The sequence below is a fragment of the Myotis daubentonii genome, chromosome 1 (genome assembly GCF_963259705.1).
Source record: "Myotis daubentonii chromosome 1, mMyoDau2.1, whole genome shotgun sequence".
Lineage (NCBI taxonomy): Eukaryota > Metazoa > Chordata > Mammalia > Chiroptera > Vespertilionidae > Myotis > Myotis daubentonii.
In genome coordinates, this window is record NC_081840.1 from 108,441,440 (window position 1) to 108,467,562 (window position 26,123).

Consider the following 26,123-nt stretch of genomic DNA (forward strand, 5'->3'; position numbering starts at 1 on the left):
ATAGATACATATATATATATGGATTTTAGGCATTAATGGACACCCCCTTACCCAAATTAGTCTGTTATATGGAGGTTTTACTACACTCACTTTCCCAAAGAGTCTAGGACTTGCTCTGCTATGCAGGCATCGGTGTACTGAATCAGAAACAATTGCTAAACCCCTCCCAAAGGGTCTCCTGTGCTCGACTGCTGTGGTGAATTAGAATGGTTGTCCTAGTGCAGTGGTAGGCAAACCGCAGCTCACAAGGCACATGCCCCTTGAGTGTGGCTCTTCCACAAAATACCACATGCAGGCGCGCACGTACAGTGCAATTGAAACTTCGTGGCCTGCCCTAACCTGTTTGGCTCTGTGGATAGAGCGTCAGCCTGCGGACTCAAGGATCCCAGGTCAATTCCGGTCAAGGGCATGTACCTTGGTTGGGGGCACATCCCCAGTAGGGGGTGTGCAGGAGGCAGCTGATCGATGTTTCTCTCTCATCAATGTTTCTAACTCTCTATCCCTCTCCCTTCCTCTCTGTAAAAAATCAATAAAATATATTTTTTGAAAAAAAGAAAGAAAGAAACTTCGTGGCCCATGCACAGAAGTCGGTATCTTCTGGAGGAGCCACACTGAAGGGGGCAAAGAGCCCCATGTGGCTCGCAAGCCGCAGTTTGCCAAGCCACAGTTTGCCGACCACTTTCTTAGTGGAACTCAGTCTAAGGCGTGTTCAGGAGGGGATTTCCACCAGCTTGGTGCACTTAGGAAGATAGGGAGTATCAGTGAAGCCTGGTTCTCTTGAGTGGAATTAACTATTCTAATTGTAAATTCTCCACAAGTAACTTCATCCACAGTGTACCATGTGCTGTCCAGACTTATAATCAAATGAATGGAGTCACTAGGGAGCCCCCATTCTAAGAATAAATCTCAACCTTCATGGCCCTGCCAGGTGCTGGGCCTCCCACTGAATACACAGTCCTTATATCTTGGCCTTTCTACCTGCAGACCCTTTTCCCTCAATGATTCTGTCAACCAAGCTATCACCCAGATTTTAGTGCCCGCTGCATCTTTATGACCCATTGCCCTTCCCAAATCAATATTTCTTCCCTCCTGCCCTCTCTCCTTAGTGTCAAGTTTCCTTCCCTGTGTGACCCCCTAGCCCCATGGACTCTTAAGTGAAAGAAGGGCTTTAGAGCCTGTCTTTCTACTTCAATTAACACGCCATTTCACAGGGGGGCAAAACAGGCCCAGAGGGAGGAAAGGACTTGCCTAAATATATCACCAATCACTGGCCAGGCTAAATCTAGAACCCAGATTACCTAACCAATAGCCTCAAGCTCTTCTCCCTCTTCAAACACCAGGCCACTGACTCCTTTTCCTCTGTTACACAGAATCAGCCACCCAGTTCCCTTGAGAATTTCTCAAACACATCTCTCCTTTTTTATTCTTGCTTACCTATGGCCACTGCCCTGGTTAAGTTCTTATTACATCTCACCTGGATTGTTTGGACAGTCTAACCGGCAGCAGCCCCCCACCCTTTTTTTTTGTTTTTTGCATTTTTGAGTTTATTTGAACCAAACTGATGACACACTAGGGAGCAAGATACCAAATGCTCTCCTGCAGTCCCCATTCTGCCCACAGGACTCAAGGCCCTTCACATTCTGCACACAATACCTCATCCACACTAGCTACCTTTCCTGAGGAAGACTTTCCTAGTTTTTCTTTTTTAAATATACTTTATTGATTTTTTACAGAGAGGAAGGGAGAGAGATAGAGAGTTAGAAACATCGATGAGAGAGAAACATCGATCAGCCGCCTCCTGCACATCCCCCACTAGGGATGTGCCCGTAACCCAGGTACATGCCCTTGACCAGAATCGAACCTGGGACCTTTCAGTCCGCAGGCCGAAGCTCTATCCACTGAGCCAAACCGGTTTTGGCTCTTTCCTAGTTTTTTTGGGTGCCTCAATCAACAGGTCCTTCTTCCTCACTATGAGCCCTGGCCTCAGGCTCAGCTCTGTTTAGCACAGACATGTGAGGTAGCCTCTGCCCCACTCAGAAACTCCTTTTGGTTGAAAGTTATAACAATGTAAATTATTCAAGAAAGGATCTGAGTCAGAACTTTGACTTGAGGGCTGCTGAAGGTAGGGAAGGTTTTCTGGGTTGGGTTGCTGGGAGAGAAAAGAAGCCATCTCTTGGTTCTTCCCACCTACTTCTTCCACCAGAAGATGTACCTCTGCATTCTCCAAACCCAGTATTTACAACAGCCTTTGTGCCTCACCTTGCTGCGTGTAGGTAGCCCTCACTTAACCCACCCTCAGAACCTACCAGGTACTGGAATGCTGAGTATCTGAATCCATAGTTCTGGGCCCGTAGTCCTATGACCATAGTCCTTATACATTCTGTTGTGTAATTCTAAGAATTTTAATCAGGTATTAAAGTATTTTACTGTTTGGTCCCATCCTTGCAACCCTAATTTTCATGACTGTAGCCACACTTGAAGGCCCTTAATAATGTTTTGCATTTACTCCTTTGTGTCCTTTGTTGAAAATGACATACCTCTCCATTTCTGCCTGATGAAATAATTTAAGACCCAACTTGAGCCCTGGCTGGGCAGCTCAGTTGATTGGAGTGTCCTGATACCCCAAGGTTTCGGTTCTATCCCTGGGACAGGGCACATAAAGGAATCAACCAATAAATGTATAAATAAGTGGGACAACAGATTGATGTTTCTCTCTTTCTCCTTTCTCTCTTCTCTAAAATCACTAAATTAAAAAAAATTATTTAAAAAAAGACCTAACCTGAGTACCACCTCCTCCATGAGGAAGACTTCCCTAGTTTTCTTCTGCTAGAAAGAATCTCCCTGCTCTAAGCTCCTATGGATATCTGTTTATATAAACATTTCTGCCTTCCTTTAGCTCTTTCTGTGGCATCTCCTCAGTTAGAGCCCTTGGAAGGTACAGAGCAAGCATTTCATCTAGTCTCTGCCGTCGCACCCAGCAGCAAGTGGGGTATGAATGTGTCTGCCCAACGCAGGGTAGGGCTCAGACGAGTGCCTGTTGCCTGAACGCAGGATTTCCTGCTTACACAGTTCATTTTTAGGCTGGTGCCTACCAGAACGGGCCGGACACGGTTAGGTTACACAGCCAGGGGAGTCGGGATGCTCCAGCCAAACCCTAGGGTGTCCCTATCGCCTCCCTCTGCCCAGTTCCGAACGCGGTGCGGGTGTGAAGGAAGCGGGGCTGTAGTAGCCCCACCGGCTCCTCCTCCGCGACCCCCGCCCCGCGAGTCAAGTTCCAGAAGGTCTCCCTCCGGTCCAAAGGCCTCAAGAAACTTGAGGCGGCGGTGTCGGAGAGACAGGGGCCTCTGCTACAGAAGCGCCTCCCACGCGAGGCTAGTTTATCTATTTATTTGTATTTATTTTGGAGGCAGGGGGCGATCAATGAAGAGAAGGGGTGGGGCAAGCGGAGGGGGCGGGCCGAGGGTGATTGACGCCAGCGCCGGGGAGCCAATGGCCCATGGGGGGCGTTCTCCCCATTCAGGACTCCTCGCCAGGCTCCCAAGGTATGTTAAACAGCTGCTTTTAATTTGTTCCCCCCCCAATCTCAAGCGTTTGGGGGGCTAGTTAGCTGGCCGATCGCTTTGGCCTGTCCGCCACGGTGCGGGCGCCGTGGGCCTCGGGACGAAACTAGGGGAGGCTTGGGGTCCGAGGGAGGCGAGGGCCAGGCCAGGAAAGAGATCTCTGCGTCGTCGCTCGCCAGTGTGTTTCCCAGCCAGGCGGGTTTCGTGGGCGGGTCGGCCCGGCCCGGGGTCGCCAGCGCGCCGGTGTGCTGCCTAGTTTGTTTCACTGAGCCGTTGGTTTCGGTTGGTTGCGGCTGGGGACTGGGTGAAGTGTCGGGCAGGAGGGGTCTCCCTTGAAAGCATTAAAAAAATTATTGTAAAGTGAAAAGGGTGATTCTGCACACCGACTGAAGTGGGCCCGGGCTGCGGCGCGCGGGCTCGGCAGGGGCGGAGGCCTGAGCCCTCGGCGCCGGAGTGGGTCGAGAGCTGGAGTTTGGGAGCGAGCCGAGGCCCGCGGCTTCCGCGACTGAGCACGCCGGGCGATCATGACTGGCGCCCGGAGGGTTTCGTTTCTAAACGCAAACTGTAGGAGGGACGGTGGGCGCGCTCCTGAGAGGCGCGAGTGCCTGGGGCCACGGTTGTTATGGACTCTGGGGGCGGGGGCAACGCGGGCCTAGCGGGAGGGGCGGCCGGGGGCGGGAAGGCCACCGGAAAGAGCCCCCCGCGCTGGCCTAGGCGCCCCGGATTCCCCGGCCGTGGCAGAACCGGCATTCGGCGCTGGAGTCCGCCAGGCCGCCAGCTCGCGCCAACTCGGTCCGCGGCTGTGGAAAACCTCCAACAACTCGGTGGCTTCGACCCGTGCACCAGCTGATCCCACACACAAGGAGCTGCCTCCTTCCTCGCCCACCCCAAGGCAACAGCCGAAGGGGCGGGGGCGCGGCTTATGAGCGTACCCACGGGGGTTAGTTGAGAGGAGCAGTGAAGGTCGGAAACTGCGAAAACAGTCTCCACGCTCAGACTCGGGAAAAGGAAATGCATCAGCAGGCGGGGAGGGGCGCGGGGGGCGCGCCTGTCAGCCGGAATGGCGGCCGCCGACTGGTAGGCGGGGCGTTGGCGGGAACCGCCGCGGTCGGCTGGAGCGTCTCCGAGAGAGGACGCGCAGAGGCCGGGCCCACGTCGGGCCCAGCCGCTCTTGCCTCCACGCCTCAGCCGCCCTAGCCTGTTTACTATCTACTGCGACAACCTCCTGTCCACAGACCCGGAGGAGAGCTGGGGGGCGGGGCCGTTCCCCCTCGCTTCCACCCATTTCGGGCTCCTCCAGAGGGCCCGCCTTCTCTTGTCTTCCACTGGATGGGCGGTGAGACCCCCCCCCTTTTTTCCTTCTCGGTTATTGATTGGATAACCTTCTTCCGAGCTCCGCCTATCGGACGCTGGGCTGGTGTTTAAGTTCGAGGATTTTTTTTCGTGAACGGAGGAGGAGGGATTCCTACGGCCTAACGCGAGGCGCAAGGTCCCTCCCCTACTTCTGATTGGTGGGATAGATAGTCCCGCCTTTGGCGTAGCTAGCTTGGAGGAGGAAGTCCACCCCTGTTCCCCGCCCCCTCTCTCAGGTTGTAGGCGCGCTCGACCACTGGTGAGGCCCGCCTTGCTCCTTAGAAGTGTGTCCCGCCCGGAAGTCCCGGCTTTGGAGTTGGAGCCCGTGGCAAGGCGGGGCGAGCCAAGAAGACACACAATGATTCATTCCACCAAGGCTTTGCGATGAAGTTAGGGGTTGACAGTGCGGAGAGAATTGGGAGGAGGGGGCTTAGTTCCGGTTGATCAGCATGGGTACCGTTAGAAGGAGAGAGTGAGACCTGCCCTTCCGGGCGAAGTACTAAAGTACTGACCCTGCGGCCTGGCTTATTCCTGCGCCCTTGGACTTTTTAAAGATCGTCCTCTGTTTAAGCTTGAAAACGCTGCGGCCGTTGTGTTTTCTTCCCAGCGTAAGGCAGCCGTTGTCCTTAGTTGTATTTATCTAAAACTCTAAGCAACCTATGTATGGTTGGTCTCGAGGCCTCAGGCAAGATCCAGAGCAGCTCATCCCCTGTTGACGGGATGAATCCTGCTTGGGTTCGAAGTGGTCAGGTGGGAGTGCAGTGTGGTACACAGTGCAGGGAGCGGGGTCGACCCAGAGTTAACAGCCCTCGGAAATGCCGCTTCTTCGAAACCGAAAGGTTTGGTCCGGGGTTCCCTTTCCTCGGTGTGACTTATTTTTAGAACTCTATTGGGCAGGACTTGGATCCCAGCGAGGCTGCTTCCATTTGTCGGCTGCACCTGGGGTTCAGAATTAGCTGCCTTGTCCTTGTGGCTTGAACCTTTCCTTCGAGTCAGGCCCACCTGTTGCCAGCGCTCATTCCTTGCCGTCTCCACCGGATTGGGTAGGGAGGGCACGTTAGGACTTAGGTTTCTGGGGCCTGCCACTCGTCTAGTAGGCTCTCTTGGAGTAGCCTTTGGCTGGAGAGAGCGGGAAAACTCTAGTCCCGCCCCCTTCTCTTCTGGCGCTCAGTGAGCACCCTCCAAAACATGGCTAGCATCAGTTTTCCGCCCTATTTGATGAATGAATAAAAGCAACCTAAAGACTTAAAGCACTTTGTGTGTTCGAAGCACTATGGCAAAGAGAGGGCTTAAGGATTGCCATTAATCCTCGCTTTCCAAGGAGAAGGTGAACAGCCGTTCTTACCATCTTTTGTCCCCAACTCTAATTTTTATCCTTTTTCTGAAGTTTGACTGAAGGTTTATTTATGCCATGGCCTGTTTGGTCTATTTCCTCAGTTCTTCCAGTCTGAGGATGCCTCTAGATCTAACCTGGAGATCGCGAGTGCCTTTTGCTTCACGCTCCGCCTCCCAGGGCCATGGCTGTTAGAGCCCTGCCTTCATTTTTATTATCTCCGCCCTCTTAAGACTGCTTTTTCAGGTTTATGGAGAAGTGTGCTGCGGGTTGGCAACCCCTGGGGCTATTTCTCGGCTTTGATCTCCAGTTCTTATTCTGCACCCTCCTTACTAAAAGGAATTGTCGGCTGCTCCCGATATTTGTGTTTACGAGGAGGCAGCGTGAAGAAATGTAAATTATAAAGAGTGAATGGGATAGGAAGGATGAAGTTCTCTTTCTCTGTATAGGGGGTGGGGTTTATCCTAGGTGGTTGTGCCTGCCGCTGCCTCTCTCCTAATCCCAGGGATAGAATCTCGGCTATGGAGGGCGGCACCTCCTGTTTCGGCACTGGAACTCTGCGTTCAGTCTCTAGTGTAAACATTCCACAAAAGGACTGCTAAGGTTCAGCCTCCTCGCGCAGGGCGGAGTCAGCTCCTTCTTAGACGGGTGTCCTGGCCAATGGGGGCCTCTATCAGGCGAGAGCTATCCAATACAATGGTTGGGGCGGGGCATGGCCCGGCAGTGTGATAGGAGGAGCTTGTCTCACGGACATTTTATCCCACATCGATTACTTACCTTCCTAGGGCAGTGGGAGAGCCTTCCAATGCGATGATCGGCGAGGGCGAGAGTTGACTTGCTGGGTCTGTAGCTGAGACGGCATGGGGCGTGATATGTGGAATCCTCCAATGAGACGTAAAGGAGCTTTTATGCTTCCTCCAATAGTGTTGCGGCTTGGGGGTGGGATTCAGCAATTCATCTCCAATAGGCGGGGTTGAGTTTGGGTAGCTCCCCGCCAATAGGGGCGTGGAGAAGGTGAGCGATTCCCCCTCCCCTCCCTGCAGAGGGGGAGGGCATAATGTAGACAGGGCACAGCGATTGGCTAAATCTTTGACAGACAGATTATGCGACCTGTGGCAGAGCGAAGCTGAGTCTTCCCTATGCGGGGCGGGCCGGCGGAGTGGGCGGGATTTCCCGGGTAACAGAGAAGCGGCCGCGGCGGTAGAGGCGGCGGAGACGGTTTCTCCATCTCACCCCCCCTCCCCTTACCCCTCAGAGTTTCCCTCCCTCCCTCCTTCCTAGTCTGGGCATTGGGGCCTGTGACCGCTTCGTTAGCGGAGAGGGAGCTGCCAGTCCTCTTCGGTGGGCCTATGCCCTGCGCCGTTCGCGGGGCCTCATGCTGAGAGGGACACGCAGTAAGAAGCGGTCGTAGCAGCTTTGCGGTGAGAGCACGCCGGGCCGGGGATCCTGGTGGCGGGTAACGCGGGACTCGAGGGTGTGTATTTTTAAGGGGGTGACTGACCTTCTCGGCTTCCCGTAGAGCCGGCGGACGGGAGGTGTGTGGTTGTGTGAGGGGGTGGGGAGGGCGGAGCGGGTTAGCTTCGTGCGGGAGGGGGAGGAGAGCGTAGTCCCGGTGCGCGCGGAGAGGGCGGGCTCTCGCGCCGCTGCTCAGGGGCGGGGTCGGCGCGCGCGTGCGGTAGCGGAGAATGGGGCGGGTCTGGCCCTGCGCTGTGTGTTGTCTGTGCCTGACCTCCCTCTCCGGTCCTCCCGAGGTAGGCGGAGCCTCGACGGGGCGGCGCGCGGGTCTGCTGGGGCGTGGGACGAGAGGGGGTCTCCCGCGTGGGGCTGGGAGGAGGCCGAGAGGGTGCGTGAAGTCCGCCTTCTTGGGATCCGGTTGGCCGGAGAGGCTGTATGGACAAATGATGCCACGCCCCCTGGCCACCCTTAACTCCCCCCCCCCACCACCACCAGTTTCTTCCTCCTGGGCACGCGAAGCAGGGCTCGGAGGATCCCGCTGTCTGGAGTCGCGCCGCCCCTTCCTCTCCGACCCGAGCGATGGCGGTGTCATGAACTGTTCTAGTGTTGTGCGGTGCCTGTTGCATGGGGCACGAGGGTCCCGTGCTGGAGCTGTTGTCTCTGTCTTGGTCCTTGCAGTGAGGATGGCACCGCACATCATGGAGAATGGGAGCGTGGTCGTCACCACTCTCCTCTTGGTTGTACTTTGGGGGATGAGGTTTTTTGGTTGAAGTCTGCGGTCGAACTCTGCTCGTGCTGTGATCATAGTTGGGGGAAGGACGGAGAGAATTGTCAGAGACTAGAAATGTAGCCGGGGACAGCCTTTTCTGTAGTTCCCTTGATGTTCAGTTACCGTGGTTATACGGGGCGGGCTTTGCTTTGAGCCAATGGGGTGATGGGTATAGTTAGTTAGACTTAGTCACTGTTTGGGTGCCTTAGGACTTCAAACACAGCCATGAAAAGGCTGTGGAAGCTCCTGCTCTTCATAAGGCTCAGATTTCGAAAAGGAAGTGTTAGATTTACATTTGATATTAAAATGATCTGTTTATAAAAGATGGTGGTTTATTTAAAAACTCATATTTTGCATATAATACTTTGGTTTCTTCAACCTTTAAATTTGTTAATGCATTCTTTGTACAGGTGGTTCTTCTGCTTAATTTTACAAAGAAATGAGTTGCAATTTAAGTAACAATAGGTGTTCTTGAAAAGTTTGGTTTTATGTTAGAACATCTAGACCAATTTTTGTTTGTAGTTTGTAAAATATATGTTCATGCCCTGTTTTATTACAGAAGAAGGGTGAAGTCGAGGACTAGTGCAGTTGTTTGTGACATGTAGCATTGCCCCTACAATGTGAGTTGGGGATTTGCCTTAGGACACTTCAGGTTTAATAAACCATTTCAGTTGAAATTTTGCTCTGACATGATGCATTCTCTTTTCTTATGAGAAGTTAATTGTTTTTGATGGTTTTCATGAGAAAATAAACATTGAATGAATGTGGGTTTTGGTGTGTGTGTGTGTTTTTTTAATTTACTAACATCTGAGCAAGCCCTCTGGCTAATTGTCTGAACTGAAGTTAAATTCTGGATTTGTGCTTTGCTCAGTTAGGACTGAGAGCTTGGTGCCCTGGGCTAGACACGGGTGGAGAGAGTAAGCCCCACCTTTTCAGCTAAGTGGCAACAGTAGCTTTTTAGTTTGATTTAATGGTGGCTATAATATAATTGGTTTGGAGATGAAAACCTGGGTGTTTTTTTATGATACTATAAACTGACAAGATAGTGAAATAGTGGAGAATTTACTACTCAGGATTGGTCAACACGTGGTTGTTCCCACTATTTGCAATGCTGTGTGCTGGGAAATGGAAGACCTAATTCTTGCCTTTAGAGAATGTTGTTTATTGGTGTGGCAAGGTCACAAATCCCCACGTAGGCATTAAGAATTCAAGTAAGAGCCTTCACTGGTTTGGTTCAATGGATAGAGAGTCAGCACTTGGACTGAAGGGTCCCAGGTTCAATTCTGGTCAAGGGCAGGTTCCCTGGCCCTGGTCAGGGTGTGTGCCAGAGGCAACCAATCGATGTGTCTGTCTCACTCACATCAATGTTTCTCTCTCCCTCTCCCTCTCCTTTCCACTCTCTCTAAAAATCAATGGAAAAATATCCTCGGGTGAGAATTAACAACAACAAAAAAAGTAAGAACTTGGATATAGTGTCCTAGGAAAGTTTTCATAAATGTTTCTTACGTATCCAAAAATCACTATTATATATTATGTAGTTTGTCAGAATTAAAGATCTTAGATAGATTGGCATTTTATAATTAAGAAGATAAGATTTGTACTTAAAGATATTTTTTCTTTTTTAAGGAAGGAGGTGTATAGTAATTTGATAAAATTCCTGGCAAAGTATAGTCCTGTTTACATCTTCAGTGCAAGCAGACAGGATACTGGAGAACTGTGCAAAGCTGATGTTAATGGCTGTGAATTTTAGTTGGAATTGAAAGATGTTCACAGCATTCAGTAATTTAGTGTAGTGCCGTAAAAGGTTTCATTAACTCCCCAACCAAGAGTATAAGTTACTTTCTGTAGTTCTTGCAAAAATGATAGTTACATGCTTTTTCTAACTGCACAACTGCCTCCTTGAATAATAATAAGAATTCAACATTTATTTATTTATTTATTTTATTGATTTTTTACAGAGAGGAAGGGAGAGAGATAGTCAGAAACATCGATGAGAGAAACATCAACCAGCCGCCTCCTGCACATCCCCCACCGGGGATGTGCCCGCAACCCAGGTACATGCCCTTGACCGGAATCGAACCTGGGACCTTTCAGTCCGCAGGCCGAAACCGGTTTCGGCAAGAATTCAACATTTATGAAGCCCTTACTATGTCCCAGACACTGAGTTAGGCACTATACATTTATTAACCCATTTAATCTTCATGGTAACCCTTTATAGTGAGTACAGTGGAATCCATGTTTTAAAGATGAGTAACACAGTGAGGTTAGATATATAATAAGTGGTCAAGGTAGGATCTGGATCCAGGCATTCTGTTTCCAGAGTTCATGCTCTTTATACTTCAGCTGCCTCTGGTCTAAGGATAGTAAACAGAAGGAACAGTGTGCTTTTTTTTCTTTTTAATCCTCACACAAGGATATGTTTATTTTATTTTTTCTTGGATATGTTTATTAATTTTAGAGAGAGGACAGGAAGGAGGGAAGTGGGCGGAGAGAGAAACATTGATGTGAGAGAAACATTAATAGGTCACCTTCCTTATGTGCCCCAACTGGGGACCAAGCCCACAGCCTAGGTATGCTTCCTGACAGGGAATCAAACCCATGCGTGACGTTTTGGTGTACAGGGAAGATGTTCCAACCAACTGGGCCACCCTGGCCAGGGCATCTTAACCATTTTTAAGTGTACAGTTTAGTAGCAGTAAGTACATTCACATTGTTAACCATCACCACCATCCATTTCCAGAACTTTTTCATTTTCTCAAATTCTATGCCCATTAAACAATAACATAAATCTCCCCCTAGCCCCTGACAACCACTGTTGTACTTTCTCTCTCTCTGAATGTGACTACTCTTAAGTACATCATAGAAGTGGACTCATACAATATTTGTCAGTTGTGTCTGGCTTATTTCACTTAGAAAAATGTCTTCAAGCTTTATCTATGCTAGCATGTGTCAGAAATACCTTTAAAAAAAAAACTTTATTGATTTTTTTTTTTTTTTTAGAGAGAAAAACATCAATGTGAGAAACATCGACTGGTTGCCTCCTATACATACCCCAACCCAAAATCTGGGCATATGCCCTGACCAGGAATCAAACCAGTGACTTTTTTTTTCTTTTTAAATTCTTAAAAAATAGCCAAAACCGGTTTGGCTCGGTGGATAGAGCGTCGGCCTGCGGACTGAAGGGTCCCAGGTTTGATTTCGGTCAAGGGCATGTACCTTGGTTGCGGGCACATCCCCAGTGGGGAGTGTGCAGGAGGCAGCTGGTCGATGTTTCTCTCTCATCGATGTTTCTAACTCTCTATCTCTCTCCCTTCCTCTCTGTAAAAAATCAATAAAAATATATTAAAAAAAAAATTTTTTTTTAAATAATTCTTCATTGTTGAAGTATTACATATGTCCCCTTTTTTCACCCCAAAACAGCGATCTTTTGGTGCACAGACAAAGCTCAACTGACTGAGTCACATTGGCCAGAGCCAGAATTACCTTTTTGATGGTGAATAATATTCTATTGTTTATTCATGTATGGATGAACATTTGGGTTGTTTCTACCTTTTGGTTGTTGTGAATAATGCTGCTGTGAACATGAGTGTATAAATGTCTATTCAAGTATCTGCTTTGAATTCTTTGGGGTATATTCCCAGAATTGGAGTTACTGGATCATATGGCAATTTTATGTTTAATTTTTCAAGGACCTAGCAGTGTGTTTTTGAAAGCAGCTTTGAAGGAAAAGATTGGGGCTCAGATTCTAAAGGTGAATTCCGTCAACATTCATTTATTGACCATCTTCTTAAATACCTCTAGGCTGACACAGGAAGAATCTTAGTCCTATAGAAGTTTACATTGTTAGAAAAAAAAGGCAAATATACGCGTTATGATTTTACTATATGTCATTGTAGGTTGAGGCTATAAGAGTCAAATACAAAGAGCTGTAAGGAATTTGTAGTAAGAATAGTCCACCTTTGGGTGGAAGGAGAGGGGTCAGTGAATAGGGTGGAGTCTAAAGTCTTAGATCCAGTTGAATTGAATGGTAACATGACTTTAGACATCTCTCACACAAAGTACGCTAGAGAATGGTTTGGAATGTTAGAAGGAATGGCATCGTATTGAAATTGGCAAGTGGATTGTAGTCTCTCTTCCAGAGTTTGTGAATCCTGTTCTCTTCAGTTTCAGACCTGATTGTTTCTAATGTTGGAAGGTTAAGAATCACAATGAAAAATTATGGAGTTGGCATATATGTTATTGCTATCATGTCAAGTTCAAGATAATATTGTTAATATGGTCAACTGTTATTTCTTAAATCTTCTTTCCCTTCACATGGGTTTATGTTTCTGCTAACAAATGAGTAGTAGCAGTAATTGCTTGGGGTTTTTATCTTTTTTTGATTGTTGTTGTTACAGTTTAAGTAAATAATGCTGGATATTTGTTTTTTATTGAAGGTAAGGTCAAATAATGAAACCCATCTAATGCAGCATACTTGGGTAGTCTGTGAATCAGGGTTTTGCCATTATTAAATTACATTATTTCCAAATATTTTGAGAAATTTTATTTTCTTGACATTTAAAATAAAATTTTTAATTGATTCAGAGAGAGGGAGAGAGATAGAAACATCAATGATGAGAGGGAATCATTGATCAGCTGCCTCCTGCACAGCCCGCACTGGGGATCAAGCCTAAAACCTGGGCAGGTGCCCTGACCTGGAATTGGACCGTGACCCCCTGGTACATGGTCACTGCTCAACCACTGAGCCACACCAACTGGGCTTCCTGGCATTTTTAAAAAGTGTGAATTCTAATTTTTTCTAGACAATGATCTAATGTTCTTTAAACAGCACTTTAAAACACACACACACACACACACACACACACACAAAACCTTGGCTTCCTTTAATTATATAACTTTCTTTTTAGGTCTCTTCTTCCAAGACATGCCCAGTGGAATTTGTTGTCAGTTATAACCAAATGCATAGAGTTTTTCTCCTCATAAATTTTCAGGGCAACTACCTGATACTGATTATCCTCAGGGAGTGCTGCGCCAGTGGTGTAGAGTCTGCCTAGATTGAGAGTTAACTTTCTTTTTTTTTTTTTTTAATATATTTTATTGAGTTTTTACAGAGAGGAAAGGAGAGAACTAGAGAGTTAGAAACATCGATGAGAGAGAAACATCGACCAGCTGCCTCCTGCACACTCCCCACTGGGGATGTGCCCGCAACCAAGGTACATGCCCTTGACCGGAATCGAGCCTGGGACCCTTCAGTCCGCAGGCCGACGCTCTATCCACGGAGCTAAACCGGTTTCAGCGAGAGTTAACTTTCTTGATAGCCACAGTGCTTAGGACAGTGCTGGGACACAGTGGGTGATAAATAACTGGTTTACTAACTGAACTCAAATGGCATTTTAAAGTTTGCTATCCAGAGGCTGCTTCTCTTCAGTTGCAATTGGATTCAAAGTTAGTTAGGCATTAATTGGTAGCAATTTTTAACAGATACATCTTTTTCTCTCTGTTTGCTTTTGTATTCTCCACTCCTTTCTGGCATATGTGCCTACATTTGCATTTACCAGCATCTTGGCAGTGGATACTTCAACAGCCCTGCTGGTATCCTCCAGGGCTAGGCTTGCTGACTTGCAGGCTATTGAAGCATATACAGGTCCACAGTCTCTTATCTGCAACTCTGAAATGCAATTATTTATTACTGATGGTAAGTTTGGTTCCACAACCAATTTAGGAGCATAACCTAACCTGTCTAGGCTGTTCCACTTGATGCAGAAATGTGAATGTGCTTGATTTTGGAGCTACCATATGCACTTTCTGAAATCCAAGCAATGCTGATAACTCAAATTTCCATCTCTAACTAGGGACCTCTTATTATAGACTAACATCTAGTACTCCCATACCCCCCTCCCCTTTTCATTTATTCTTTAATATATATTTATTGATTTCAGAGAGGAAGGGAGAGGGAGAAAGAGATAGAAACATTAATGATAAGAGAGAACCATTGATTGGCTGCCTCCTGCACACCCCACTGGGGATCGAGCCCGTAACCTGGGCATGTGCTTTTGGCCGGAATTGAAACTGGGACCCTTCAGTCTGCAGGCCGACGCTCTATCCACTGAGCGAAACCAGCTAGGCCCCCTACCCCTTTTTTCATATTTCCTCTTGGATATCTACTGGGCATCTTTGACTTTTCTCTTTCTGTCTTTTTTATGTGGTCAGTTGACAAACCTTATTTGCTCTATATTCAAAATACTATCCAGAATTTGACCACTCCTACGCCCTAACTACAGCAGTGACTAATACCTCTAGGTTGGATTATTTTGTAGCACCTTAACTGTTCCCTGCTTTGTTATTGCCTCTCTTCGGTCTATTTTTAAAATTTTTGTTTTTCAATCACAGTTTACATTCAATACTATTTTCTTCAGTTCGTTAACACAGCAATCCAAGTGATTCTTTTTAAGATTTTTTTTTTGGTTGGTTTTTTTTTAGAGGGAGAGAAAGGGAGAGGGATAGAGAGAGATAGAAACACCGATGAGAGAGAAACATCATCAATTGGCTGTCTCCTGCACACCCCATATTGGGGTTCGAGCCTGCAACCCAGGCATCGGACCTGACTGGGTATCCAACCAGTGATCTCTTTGGTTCCTGGGTTGACACTCAACCGTTGAGCCACACAGACTGGGCCCAAGTGTTTCTTATAAAACCTAAATCAGACCGTGTGACTTTCCTGCTTATAAATTCTCCAGTGGCTTCCCATTTCAGTCTGAGTCTTAAGTCAGAGTCCTTATTATGACTTAATGAGAACAAACATATGATATGTTCCCTTCCTATTACCCCCAACCCCATTACCTCTCTGACATCATTTTTTACTAGTCTCTCTCCCATTCTGCTGGAGCTACACAGTCTTTTTGTTATTCTTGGAAAATATCAAGCAAGTGTACATCAGGGTCATTGCATTTGCTGGCCCCACTAAATGCTTCCCCCACTGATTCCCACATGGCTAGCTCCTTAACTGCCTTTATTCAGGTTACCTTATCAGTGAGGTGTTCTTTGGTCACTCTTACATAATGTTTCAAAACCCTTCTGTGTTTTTCTTCTTCACACTTGTCATTGTCTAATATTCCAAATGCGTTTTTTATTGTCTTATTTATTGTCTGTTTCTCTCACTAAAATGTAAACTTCATGAGGGAAGAAGGTTTTTTTTTGTTTACTGCTATAGCTCCAGCTTTTGGAACAATGCCTGACCCATAGTATGTGCTCAATAAATATTATAGTATACATGAAAGATTGGTTTCCACCACAGACAAGGCAGTATGCAGAGCACAGTGGAGGATGTAAAGATGGTGAAAGGTATGTGTATGTACCCATGTCTGTGTAGGGGCAAAAATATAACTAATAGGATAGAGGCAGTATGAAGTGAGTGACACATCTACTTGGCCTCTTAGGAACCTTCTTAAGTCCTGTTTTTTTATAATGCTTTTTTTATAGCTTTAGCCAGTATATTTTCTGTTACACTTAGTCTTTTATGTCATTCTCAATTAATTTATAGAAACCTTGTCACACAAACTAAATGTTAATGTCTTTAAGAATAGGAATACACTATGATTTGCTTCTTTTATAATCCCTTATAGTTGTCACTTAAATATTTTTTAACTTTACATTTTGAAATAATTTTAGACTTCAAAAAAAGTTGCAAAAATAATACAAAGAATTGCTATGTAACCTTCACCCAGATTTCTCAAATGCATCTTACAAAACTGTAGTATACTGATCTAAATCAGGAAGTTAACCTTGATACAAATAGTACCTTTTAAATTGAGCTAAATAGTTTTCTGTTCATTTTCTACCTATAATATCAGTGTCAGTTGGACCCAGTTTTAGTTTTGAGTTTCTTTTTGAGCAGTACTACTTTTTTTATTGAAGGTATTTAAAAGAACAAAGAGAAATTGACTTTTTTAATGTAAAAAACTCATTTTAGTTATCATTTACACATCTGAGCTATATTATGGGATCTTAATGATCTTACTTTTCCTATATCTTAACATTTTGGTATATCATCATTTCTCATCATTATTCCCAACTATATACTAAAAAGACTAAAATAATAAGAAAAATGGAAGAATGATAGAATTGCCTATAAGGATGATACAGTAGTAAAATAAATCATAACTATTGTACTTCAGTTTTCTTACTGCTTTTACCCAAAGCATTACAGCATCTTTCAAGAAAGTATAAAAGAAGTTGGGGTGTAACATCTTAAACATTATATAGGATGTTAACCTTTGGGGAATCTGGTGAAAGGTATATGATAATTCTTTTTACTACTGTAACTTTTTAAAGCTTTCATTGAACATAATTGATAATCCATAATTTTTCATTTTCCTCCTGTAATGGCAAAGAGAGGAAAACTAACAGGAAGACATTTCACAATTATTAGAGGAACTAATAGACACTACAGACTGTAATGATGATGATAGAGTGATTATATAAGCTAAGTCACAGACTGAGTCTTTAGATAAGGATATCTGAGATTAATTTCCTCAAACTGAAGAATTTATGAGTCAACAATATATTTCTGAGAAGCAAAAAAAAGAAGAATGGCGTCTTCATATTTCTTCATGAATGACTCATCTAGGTAGTCATTCAACAGGAAGAACTTCAGAATGCAGTATTTTCAACAAAAAGCAAAACCACTTCAATTTGTTAAAAGGATTGCAATAGTATTCTTTCATCTTTTAAGGTGTTTGTGTACCAAAACTTAACTTGGTGTGGTTTTAAGTGGACATAGGTGTGTGTACAGAGGTCATTGGAAGGGAACATGACGTAGAAATGAAAAAAAAAAATCCTTGGATTGATTGTTTGAATTGGTATTGTCTAAAACAGAATGCTTGCAGTGTGAAGATGATGATTGTCCTCATTTTAACCAAATTAAGAACCGAGTTTTTAATATATATTTTTTTGATTGATGCAAAGGCAAAGGAAAAAAAATAGTCCCAAAAGTGATGGTAAGCTAGAACTTTATACTTTCAACAATAAAGAATTACTTAACAGCCGAAACCGGTTTGGCTCAGTGGATAGAGCGTCGGCCTGTGGACTGAAAGGTCCCAGGTTCGATTCCGGTCAAGGGCATGTACCTGGGTTGCGGGCACATCCCCACTGGGGGATGTGCAGGAGGCAGCTGATCGATGTTTCTCTCTCATCGATGTTTCTTTTTTTAAAAAATATATTTTATTGATTTTTTTACAGAGAGGGAGGGAGAGAGATAGAGAGTTAGAAACATCAATGAGAGAGAAACATCCATCAGCTGCCTCCTGCACATCTCCCACCGGGGATGTGCCCGCAACCCAGGCACATGCCCTTGACCGGACTCGAACCTGGGACCTTCCAGTCCGCAAGCCGACGCTCTATCCACTGAGCCAAACCGGTTTTGGCTCTCATCGATGTTTCTGACTCTCTGTCCCTCTCCCTTCCTCTCTGTAGAAAATCAATAAAATATATTTAAAAAAAAAAGAATTACTTAACAAATTAAAAAAAGAAGAGATGTTCTTTTAGAGATGTTCTGAAATTTGGAATAAAAATTTACAGAATGGCATCACAGTTGATGACTAGTCAGTTGCATTTTAATGGATATTGCCTATTTGGGGTGTTTATATCTTCAAAATCAGGAGAACATGGAATAAGAATTTGCTGTTTAAATTCTTACTAAATTTTTGTGAGTTTTTTTATTATTAATTTGAGAGAGAGAGAGAAGAAGAAGAAGAAGGGGGGAGGGAGGGAGGAGGAGAGAGAGCTAGAGATAGACATTGATTTGTTGTTCCACTCATTTGTTCATTCATTGGTTGATTTTTGTATGTGCCCTGACCTGGAATCAACTGGCAACCTTGGCGTAGTGGGACAATGCTCTAACCAAATGAGCGACCTCGCCAGGGCTTACTAAAGTTTAATGAAAATTTTTCACCCAAATGGTAAGTGAGAATGATGTTTTTAACCTGGCATAAAGAAAGCAGTGATATCTTTTACACAACCAAGATGGTTGTCCACAGCCATCATGGTAAAAATTTTCACACCGCGGTATTAAATAATCCCACCAAAGCTCACAAAAGGTATATGCCAAGGAGTTATCATTATATTAGATGAGGTTTCTCAACCTTGGCACTATTAATACTTTGGGCTGAATAATTTTTTATTTATTTATTTTATTTTTTTACAGAGAGGAAGGGAGAGGTATAGAGAGTTAGAAACATTGATGAGAGAGAAACATCGATCAGCTGCCTCCTGCACACCTCCTAATGGGAATGTGCCTGCAACCAAGGTCCATGCCCTTGATCAGACTCGAACCTGGGACCTTTCAGTCCGCAGGCTGATGCTCTATCCACTGAGCCAAACCAGTCAGGGCAGGCTGAATAATTCTTTATAGGGAGCTGTCATCTGAGTTGTAGGATGTTGGCAAATCCCTGGTCTTTATTCATGAAATGCCAGTAGCACCCCTCTTTCCCCAAATATGACAACCAAAAATGTCTTCTTACATTGCCAAGTGTGCCTTGGAGCAGAAATCTCCCCTGGTTGAGGACCATTTCATTAGAAGGATATAAAACTGAGTTCAGGGCAAGCCTGGGTGTTAGGTCTTGTGGTGTTTTAAGAATGGGTTACTTTTGTTGTAGCATGGGAAATGTAGATATACTGCCCTTTTTATTTATTCTGGAATACTTTTCATGTTCTAGCAGAGTTAAATCCAGAAGTGAAGTTTTAGATAGGTTTTGAAGTGGACTGTGATGGGCAGTTGCACTGGGTTGAAGTAATTATATTCACTTAATGCTTTGATAAAATGCCCTTAGTTTTTGAAGGGAAACTTTTCTTTGCTTTTTTTTCCAAGCATGTTTATTGAAGAAAACCCATCAGGACACATTTTATGTGATGCTGATCACAAATAAGAGAGAATAATTTCAGAGGAATTTTTTATTATATAAATAAAGGAACTCAAAAATACATCTAATTCAGGTTGATTTTGGTACAAAATTAAGAGGCACTAAAGGGTAAACTATTGTCTCCATTTAAGCCAATTTATGAAATTTAATCTAAATGAGAAGATGAGATTCTTTTTTTAATTTGTTAAGTAATTCTTTATTGTTGAAAGTATTACATATGTCCCCTTTGCCCCCCCATTGACCCCTTCCATCTATCATTCGCCACCCCACCCTCACCACCCCATTGTGTCTGTGGGTTATGCCTATATGCATATAAGGTCTTTGGCTGATTACCTCCCCCCCACCCCCCAGCCCCACTCCCCCACCTTCCCTCCGAGATTCTGCACTCTGTTCCATGTTTCCATGTCTCTGGATCCACTCTGTTCATCAGTTTATTTTGTTACTTAGATTCCACAGGTGAGTGAGATCATGTGATGTTTTTCTCTGGCTGATTTATTTACTTAGCAAAATACTCTCCAGTTCCCTCCATGCTGTCTCAAAGGGTAAGAGATTCTTCTTTTTTACTGCTGCATAGTATTCCATGGTATAAATGTACCACAGCTTTTTTATCCACTCATCTACTGATGGACACTTGGGCTGTTTCCAGATCTTAGCTATTGTAAATTGTGCTGCTATGAACATGGTACACACATTCTTTCTGATTGGTGTTTTGTGTTTCTTAGGATATAGTCCTAGAAGTGAGATCACTGGGTCAAATGGCAGTTCCATGTTTAATTTTTTTGAGGAAACCATACTGTTTCCCATAATGGCTGCATCAGTCTGCATTCCCACCAGCAATGTACTAGGGTTCCCTTTTCTTCACATCCTCGCCAGCTTGTCATTAGTTGATGGTAGCCATTCTGACAGGTGTGGTGATACCTCATTGTCATTTTAATTTGCATCTCTCTGGTGATCAGTGACTTTGAGCATTTTTTTTTCATGTCTCTTGGCCAGAAAAGTTAAAGTTCTTTAAAGTTGGATTTTTCCATTTGGATTTTAAGGATCATGGAAAAATATCTGTTTCTAGGAGGGAGACACTTTATTGTGGTTAAAGACATTGTAGGTTGTAGAACTAGAAAATCAGTTTTTATTTTTCTTGTTCTGAAAAAGTTAGCTTTTACCTCTTCCCTTCTAACATTTGACTGAAATCTGTCACATTTGCTTCCAAGTTCAACCCCATTCCAGACATCTCCTCTGCAGTGTTAAGAATTACCCTTCTCTGCTTGCTTAACTTGGGCATTATGATTCTTTTGCATGATGACTTTGAAGCTGTTCCCACTTTATATTATCACATGTGGCAGGGTGATATATTATCACACTTGCCAGGTGATTTTTTAGTGTTCTGCTGACATTGTTGTTCACATAAATCTTTTTCACTAGTTTCCATCCCTCAAAATCACTCAAAGTGCTTTTTTTAAAAAAATTGTCTTCATAGATGAGCTCTGATAACAGTGGAAGCTCCAAATCTGAAACAGTTGGAGATTACAGTGGCACATGAAAATCATTTCAGCTGACATTCAAATACTTCACAATCTGGAATTACACTGTACCTCTCTGTAAGCAGGATAGCAAGCAGAATACTATAGTCTGTCCGATATTTTTACTCCAGATTGGTTATGTATTCTAAGGAGAGTCTAGCCTCTTGCTCCTTTATTATTATTTTTTTTAATTTTTAAATATTTAGTGTTGAAACTGTTACATATGTCCTCTTTTTCCCCCCATTCACCCCTTCTACTCCACCCCCGTCCCTGCCCCAGGCCTTCACCACCCTGTTGTCTGTGTCCATGGGATATATATCTCTCTCTATATATAAAAGGCTAATATTCTAAGTGTCCGACCATCCAACCAGTCACTATGACGTGCACTGACCACCAGGGGGCAGACACTCAACACAGGAGCTGCCGTGATGCGCACCGCCCATTTACAGAGAAATGGCACTGCAGACCTGGTGCCCACAAAGCAATACTTGGCTTCCCACAAGTGGGACACAGGCCCCAACACCCCACCAAATCGCAGCCAACGTTTTCAAGACCCCCATGGTGCAAAATACGGCCCACAGCCCAGCCTGGAAACAGTGGTTGTGGGCACCAGGTAATGGTGTCACGTAGCAGTGCCCAGCTTCCTCTCCCTAGCGACTAGCCTCCTTGCAGTTTCTTCAGTCCAGGAACAGAACTTACTTCATATTATAGCCAGGTGAAAACATTTTACACTTTAACCAAATGTCCGTGAAGCATTTTCATGTGCCTCATCTCATTTGATCCTCATAGAAGTCATGGAGTAGGCAGATAAGAGACTTGGTGAAATCCTATCTTCTTTTCATTCGCCAGAAAATGGAGGTTTAGAAAGTTTAGGAACTTGACCCGACTGAAAAGAAGTAAGAAATGGTGGACCTTGAAAATGACTGCAGGTTTTCTCACTGTGCAGAATATAGTCAAACACTGCTGCAGTTAAATATTTTACCCTTTGTTCTCCCTGCATGACCTACAGTAATAATCTGCTTTGTGTTGATACTTACTGCTGTGTTGCCGACAATTTCCTGAAAGAGAAGTTGTGGTGCTTCACTGGGCTGGAAAAAGTTTAGCTAAATCAGAAAGCAGGTCTGTTCTCTATCTATAAAAGGCTAAGTTCACTCGTGCATGCACGATACATATAAAGCTCTCACTGGTGCCATTGCATGCGTGTATTTCGATCTGTCATTGTCGATCGTGAATTTGGTTGACACTTCTATTATAGAGAAAGGGCGAACAGTGATATTAAACTACTACTTCTAATTAATTTCCTTTCAATGTGCATGAATTCGTGCGCTGAAACCAGCAGTTCGACATCCCCCAAGGGGTCCTGGATTGTGAGAGGGCGCCGGCCAGGCCGAGGGACCCCACCAGTGCACAACTCTGTGCACCTGGCCTCTAGTATGCATATAAGATCTTTGGTTAATCTCTTCCTGCTGTCCTCCCTCCCCATCCCTCTGAGATTCATCAGTCTGTTCCATGTTTCCATGCCTGTGGTTTCCACTCCTGCATTGAGTGTCTTCCCCCTGGTGGTTAGTGTGTGTCATCACTACCAGCTGGTTGTCTGGTTGCTTAGGCATACACACACACACACACACACACACACACACACACACACACACACAAGTGTTTTGGTTGATCACTTCCCAACCACCCACCCTACCCTGCCTTCCCTCTGAGGTTCCGCAGTCTGTTCTATGCTGTGTCCCTGGATCTATTTTGTTCATCAGTTTATTTTGTTCAGTAGTTTCTGCATATGAGTGAGATCATGTGATACTTGTCTTTCTCTGACTGGCTTATTTTGCTTAGCATAATACTACCCATGCGGTCTCAAAGGGTAAGAGATCCTTCTTTTTTACTGCTGCATAGTATTCTATGGTATAATTGTACCACATCTTTTTTATCCACTCATCTGCTGGTGGGCACTTGGGCTGTTTCCATATCTTAGCTATTGTAAATTATGCTGTTATGAACATAGATGTGCATACATTCTTTCTGCTTGGTATTTTGGATTTCTTAGGATATATTACTAAAAATATATCCCTATTTTAGCATACACATATATGCATACAATAAAATGAAAGCAATTTATAAGCTATTGATTTTGATTTATTGTCTCGGTTTGCCCAAAGTGATTATTCTTTGGAAGATAGAAGGCAAAATTGTCTGTAGATAACGTAGCTTGAGTAAGCAGTATTTTTTTGACCACACGAGTTTAAAAGGCCCTTTTGAATAGCCTCTTCCTCCTTTAGCCAGCTATGTGACCTTAATTTCTTTTGATTGTCAGTTTCCTTCTAAATAGGAGGTTCTGGGTGTGCCCCATCCAACAGGACTGTTGTGAGGAGCACATCAACTGATTCGAGTCATGTCAGCATTGTTGTTTTGGGCAGAAAGTCTGTCCTGTTCAGTGCTAGAGTCCCAACACCAAGCACAGGGCCTGCATATGTAGACACTGGAATTATAAAGGGTGGGGCAAAAAATAGGTTTACAGTTGTTTATATAGAAAATAATATAATAATAAATAATATAAGAATAAGAATTAACTCTGTGTTTTATGTATTCACAACATAAACCTACTTTTTGCTCTACCCTGTATGTCGGATAGATGAATTAGCAAAGATTGTAAATAACTATCACTATAAGTCTATTGTTACTGTAATATTTTAATTTCATCCTCTTTACCACATGCCCAAATTCATCTCTAATTTTCAAGATATAACTAAATGTTCAGTGTTTCCCAATGTACACATTGCCACTCCTTTCCAAATTTATAGTACTTATTTGTACCATGCATAAACTGATTTGTATTGTTAGCTTTTTTGCCATTATTTAAAGAAAATTTTCAAATACACAGCAAACTGATAAAATTTTATAGTGGACACCCAGGTAAGCTACCACCTAGATTTTACCATACCATTTTTACAGTATTTGCTTTATCATATATCCATCCCTCCATCTATTAATTTAAACTAACTTATTGATGTGTTTGAAAGTAAATTTCATGCATTATTGTATGCTTTCCCCTGAGTATGTGAGCATGCATATCTTTATGTACAGTTCATTATTTATAGCTTTTTCCTTTTGATGCAGTGCTTACCTATAATGAAATGCACAGTTCTTAAGAGTACATTGTGTTGTGTCGAGATCACCCTGTATATATTCTGTAGCTTGTTCTTTTCACTAATAATATGTGTTAGAGTGCTTTCCTTGTAGATCAACCCTAATCTTTCTAATTGCTACATAGATTTCCTAATATGGATGTATCAACTTTATTTAGCTACTAGAGGCCCAGTGCACTGGTAGGGTCCCTAGCAGCTGGCTGCTCCCCGGGGCCTCCCTCCTGCCCCTTGGTTGAACTCTCAGATAATTCCGATTGAGGGGACAATTTGCATTCTATGCTTTTATTGTATAGGAAGATTGATAGGCATTTACGTTTTTTCATACTTTACTGTAATAAATATACTTGGCATATGTGTAGGATAAAGACCTAGAAGTTGTATGGCTGGGTTAAAGGTTTGCACATTTTAAATTTAATTTACAAAATTTAATATATGCCTGCAAGCCAACAACCAAATTGTACCAGTTAAAACTTCAGTAAATACCTACACACTCACCCACACTGAACATCATTATTCTCTTTAGCCAGTTCCTTTGGGGTATCATTTTGCTTTATATTTCTTTGATTACTAGTGAGGCTGTGTAGTGTATTCCCAACTAGTTTTTAAGCTTTTATAGGGCAAGAGCCAAGATCATCTACCACCTTCACATCTCCTCACTGAATATTTGCTAATAGAATGAATGAATGCTGCAAAGCATTCCTGCTTTATTGGGTTGAGTCTGAAGAAGGATGAATGAGCTAAGTGTGTGAGAGGTTAAAGAAAGCTAAAGTTGCCCTAACCGGTTTGGCTCAGTGAATAGAGTGTCGGCCTGCCGACTGAAGGGTCCCAAGTTCATTTCCAGTCAAGGGCATGTACCTTGGTTGCGAACACATCCCCAGTAGGGGGTGTGCAGGAGGCAGCTGATCGATGTTTCTCTCTCATCGATGTTTCTAACTCTCTATCCTTCTCCCTTCCTCTCTGTAAAAAAAAAATCAATAAAATATATTAAAAAAAAGAAAAGAAAGCTAAAGTTGCTTTGAGCAAGTGTGCCTTGACTAAGTGAAAGGTGACTCTTCCTTCTTTATTTTATTTTTCTGTTATAGGTAGGTTAAGAATCCAGGCTCTGGAGGCAGATTTCATGGATTCATATCTCAGCTTTGCCTGTTAACTGTGCAACCTTGTGCAGTTCACTTAATCTTTGTATTTCAGTTTCCTCATTTATAAGCTAGAGAATACCAGAACCTTGTAATGGGATTAAATTAATATTTGGTAATTGTGTAGAATGGTGCTTGGCACTCTATATGCTAACTATTGTTATGTTAGCTATTATGTTACAGTGTTTGAGTGTGATGTGTTAGTACTTTGGGGAATGCAGATAAATTTGAAAAGGATGGATGCCACCTTGAAGAAGCTTATAGACTTGAGGCTTGTTTAGGTAATGGGAAGACACTTGACAGGACTAGACCATAGTGTGGGGACTGGAAAGAGATAATTAATAATTAAATTACCCTCCAGTTAGTAAGGAAGAATTTTATAAGCAAAAGTAAGGAATTTGTATTGTTAAGTGATGGAAAGCAAGTGATGAATTTGCAACTGGATTGGACTTGCATTTGGGGGTTGACCAATTTGAAAACAGCCTAGAGAGTGGACTAGACTGGAGAGAGACTGGAGGGTGTTGGCAACAATTGAGATAAGGGATGATAAGGTCCTGAAATCAAGGAGTGGCTGTATGATTAGAAAAGAAGCAATTTATTTGAGAACCGTTCAGGAAGTAGAATTAGGAGTGGTGATTATTAAAGGAGTGAAGTATGGTTCAGAGGAAGTACAGACTCTGGGCAGCCTCTTCAGTATTACGGAGATGGTCTGGAAGGCAAAACACTTTAGAGGTGAATGAAATTAAAATACTTGATAAAAGTCACAATCTACTTATATAAAAACCCTGGGTGTAACATCACGTCCAGAAGCGCGACCAAGCAGAAGGAAGTCAGTCCTGCAGAAACCACTGCACCCTCCCCCAGCTGTTTCCCTGAGGGCGAGGTTTCAGGCAGGAACCCGCCCTCGGAGCAGAGCATGGAAGTACTGAATCCAGCCT

The 26,123-nt window shown here is 43.9% G+C and overlaps 1 protein-coding gene across 11 annotated transcripts in view; it reads left to right on the forward strand.

Annotated features, from left to right (window-relative positions):
- The first annotated feature begins 3,438 nt into the window (after nt 1-3,438).
- SIN3A (SIN3 transcription regulator family member A) overlaps nt 3,439-26,123 on the forward strand; it is an 86,738-nt gene continuing 64,053 nt past the window's right edge. For 4 of the 11 annotated variants that reach the window (XM_059656365.1, XM_059656408.1, XM_059656437.1 and 1 more), the window contains exon 1: nt 7,412-7,667. The gene's annotated coding sequence lies outside the window, so the exon portion shown is untranslated. Of the gene's footprint in view, nt 3,543-7,409; nt 7,721-26,123 lie in introns of those variants that run through there. The other 7 variants (XM_059656399.1, XM_059656428.1, XM_059656446.1 and 4 more) reach the window with 5 other exon arrangements.